The sequence below is a fragment of the Palaemon carinicauda genome, chromosome 43, assembly GCF_036898095.1.
Source record: "Palaemon carinicauda isolate YSFRI2023 chromosome 43, ASM3689809v2, whole genome shotgun sequence".
NCBI classification, from domain to species: Eukaryota; Metazoa; Arthropoda; class Malacostraca; order Decapoda; family Palaemonidae; genus Palaemon; species Palaemon carinicauda.
The window spans coordinates 50,164,213-50,168,629 of record NC_090767.1 but is presented as its reverse complement, the minus strand read 5'-3'; positions in this window follow the sequence as shown (position 1 = coordinate 50,168,629).

Below are 4,417 nucleotides of genomic sequence, written 5' to 3'. Positions count from 1 at the left end.
ATGTAAAAACCATTAATTATCAAATCAAATCAACAATAAATAAAACATTTACACACATTATACACACACACACACACACACATATATATATATATATATATATATATATCTTTCCTATCACATTGAGCTGCATGGCCAGACGTAGGACCACTAGCTATCTACCCATCCCTCGGGTAGCGGGGAGAGGGATTAGTCATACCCCGTGAGATGGGTTAGCCCAAGATATAGTTATGAGAAGGGGGGTGGAAAGGGTTGAATCCGTGCGTGTACTTGTGTGTGAATATATCTTAATGTTATGCCATTGTTTTTGGCGTGTTACATACACTGCTACTATATTCTTTTGCAATGGGGGAGGTCAGATATTATCAATAGTTATATTATTAGTATGAAATTTACTTCAATATGATTAGATTCAATTAATGTGAAAAGTGGCAAATGGCAATGATTTCATACCATGAGTTACCAACTAGTAAATATTACCTTAAAATCATCAATTTGCATTCTAATCAAGGAACTCATTCAATATGTTAATAAAATAACGTCCAACAAACTTTATTTACTGCAATTCCACCTATTTGGTTTATTAAACAAACGCTTTGAAACGTTTTTATAAATCGCTAATTCACAAAAACGTTTCCTTCCTCCTGTTCTTGAAATGAAGAGACTTCTCCCAAAAGACCACCCGGAATGGAGAGGTCAGCTTTAATATCTCTCTCTCTCTCTCTCTCTCTCTCTCTCACTCTCTCTCTCTTTCATTACATCCCTGTAGTTATTCCCCTGAGTGAAGTATACCTTCTGTGGTTTAATTGTTGCATCGTTAAAGTCCAAAAGTGTCTAGACATTGCAACATTTTCTCGGGTCTTATTGTGGCAATATTTGTCTCTAGAGATATATGGTAACGTGGTGGTAGTATTGCCATATTGTGTTCCATTTAATATAAGATAAGGAGTTGTTTGATGCTTTATATTTATATAATAACTTAATTTTGGTTATACCAAAGAAAAAAGAAAAAGAAAAAATGGCTCCTTGCTGAATTGTTTTTTAATTGAACTGATGATACAGTACAGTACTATCAAGTAGTAGGTTGGCTAGGGCACCAACCACCCGTTGAGACACTACCACTAGAGTTATTGGATCCTTGTAACTGACCCGGCAGTACGGTTCATTTTTTCTTTGGGTAGTTCCATAGCCTCAGTACCATGGTCTTCCACTGTCTTGGGGTAGAGTTCTCTTGCTTGAGGGTACTGTCAGGTATACTATTCTATTTAATTTCACTTCCCTTTTTTTTCAATTTTTTGTATTTTATATACTATTTATTTTAATGTTACTTTTCTTAAAATATTTCAATTGTTCATTACTTCTCTTATTTATTTATTTCCTTGTTTCCTTTCCTCACTGGGCTATTTCCCTATGTTGGAGCCATTGGGCTTGTAGCATCCTGCTTCTCCAACTAGGGTTGTAGCTTAGCTAATAGTAATAATCAATATATCATAATCCATGGCACCCTAGCTTGACTGGGGAGCTTAGGCCACCCCCCTCCCCCCCCCCCCTCTAACCTGGCCAAACTCTAATTCTAAAATCTTTTATCTTTTTGTGTCTGGGGAAATTGGAGGAAGAATTTCTAGATGACAAAGCAAATGAAATTGCATTTGAAGACAGTTCTCCTCTTGGAGGGTCGTTGTGGACCCCTGGATTCGTACCTACTAACAGAGACGTACAGGAATAAGTTAAATTTCAGAAAAAAATATATTGAAATTGAAATCTAGGCATTCGTAGATTTAATTTTAGAAGAAAAACTATTTTTATATATCTTTTTGTCTCTGTTAAAAGTTTGCAAAGGTAATGTAGTCAATAACGAGATACCTGTAACGAGAGAGAGAGAGAGAGAGAGAGAGAGAGAGAGAGAGAGAGAGAGAGTAGCTGTTACAATCGTAAAAAGTTTTATGATTGTTTTAGTAATAGCTGTTACAGGAATAAGACCAAGGAATTGCTCTCTCTCTCTCTCTCTCTCTCTCTCTCTCTCTCTCTCTCTTTTTAAAGTGCAAAATACATCGTAAATAATCCCTCATAAATCTCTGAAAAATCTTCATTATTTTAAACAGGATAAATTCACCTTCTAAAAGACCTTCGTCTTTATCCATCGTTCGTTTCCTTTAAAAATCGTTCAACCGAGAAGACATTATCATAATAATTTAGTCGAATTAAAATGGCAAAAGATGATCAATTTAGAATCACTTCGTCGCTCGAGTGACGGTTATCGAGGTGCTGCCTCGTCTCTTTAGACATCGTTTATTTCCTTTTGGGATCGATCAGAAAAAGAGGAAATGAAGCCATTCTCAGCTTTAATTAAACTTTTGTTTACTGAAATAATAAAAGTTACGAAAAAATCATATTGAAATACAAAATTTTTTATTAAAAATACCATTGAGAAAGATTCATGCATTATAACACACCAATTACTCATCATGATTTCTTCTGGGGCTCTGATCCCGAGGTCGTTAAGAGAATCCAGACTTTAATGTATTAATATATATGGCTTTTTTGAAATATTAAAAACCCGTTTAAATGTGCAAAATTTATCACACACTCACACACACACACACACACACACATATATATATATATATATATATACACACAGATAAGGTAAGACCATTTATATTTATGGATGAAAGCATCTCTCTCTCTCTCCCCTCTCTCTCTCTCTCTCTCTCTCTCTCTCTCTCTCTCTCTCTCAACAGATTAATATTCCCCATCCTCCACAGCCTCCTTCCCTTGTCTCCCGGATGACATGTCTACATCCAACACCTGAATTATCAATCCCACACAGACACACCCACAAAAAAACAAAATAACTCTTCCACTGAATATTATTTATGTCTTTATTTGCACACTGTTTTTGTCATTGTTTCTTTAAGAAGAACCTCCAGAGATTTTTTTTTTTTATCTGCAAAAGACCAGTTGAAATGACGCACCCTTTGTTGGGAGTTTCAAGGAACTGTTCATGACCTCTGGGTGAAAGAGCATGAAGACATGGAGAGATGCTGTTGGAGAGAGAGACTTCTTAAGTCTTGTGTCACTTTTTGGAATTACTTTTAGAAGTTGAAAAAGTGTCGAGTCTCACATGACACAGATTTGGTGTTTTCTCTTCTCTATGGAAACTTCCACTTCAGATGACAAGGAGATTCATCACTCTCTCTCTTCAACAACAACAACAACAACAACAACAAAGATGATGATGATAAGAGTAACAAACTTCCCTGAAGGAGACAAATGACTCAGAGACAAGACCAATGGCTTTCTCTAATGGATGTTTATATTGAGGTCAGGTCAGGTCACGTTATCTATCTCTCTGGTCGAGAGCATCTCTCTCTCTCTCTCTCTCTCTCTCTCTCTCTCTCTCTCAGGTCCCGGATACTAGTCAAGAGATGCCTGGAGGTAGAGGAAGATGCTGTGACAGGGAATATTATGCTGTTAGATAGAGAGAGAGAGAGAGAGAGAGAGAGAGAGAGAGAGAGAGAGAGATTTGTATAATCCCAGGAATAATGTTGCACATTTTTGCTTATGTTTATTTTAAATCAAGAAATGTATTCATAGAAAAAAAAACATCTCTACAAATATGAAATTATAACTGAGAAACATTACTAAGCGAAAGGTTTATCAATACCAATAAAGCATAATATGTACAGAGAGACAGTATTATCATCACAGGTAAGAACTATGTTACTTATGACATCACCAGTACACAAAACAGATAATATTGGCATTACCATAAAGTGAATAATATAGATGAAAGTATCATCAATCATATCATCATCTATGAAATCATCACTGACAACAACAACAGAAGATGAAAAAGAAAGAAAACAAGAAGAGTCGCATTACTTATAAAAGGAACAACATTAAAGACGAAATTCCTCATCATCCCCATCAAAATGTCATCCTGCAATTAAGAGGGAAACAGATTCACACAATCCCAGACAGAATCCCCTCTCCCCTTAAAGACTTCCTAATCCCCTGAAGGGGATTTAACCAGAAGGGGATTTCATTCCAAAGGGGATTAATGGGATTAATGAGAGTGATACTCCTTCACAGCAGTGATTCTCAACCTTCTATATTTGCATGAAAATCTCAAACGTATAATACATTCGGACACACTATTCTATCTTGTTTCTCTTACTCTTATGTTTCTAAGTTTTTCTAGTTTATATATGGAATATCTAAGTTAAATGAGTTAGAACAGCATGCCCGAGTGTACCCTTAAGCAAGAGAACTCTAACCAAAGACATTGGAAGAAGACCTTGGTACAAAGGCTATGGCACTACCCAAGACTAGTGTACAATGGTTTCATTTTGGAATGTCCCTCTCTTAGAAGAGCTGCTTACCATAGCTAAAGCTTATTCAAATACCTCCATTG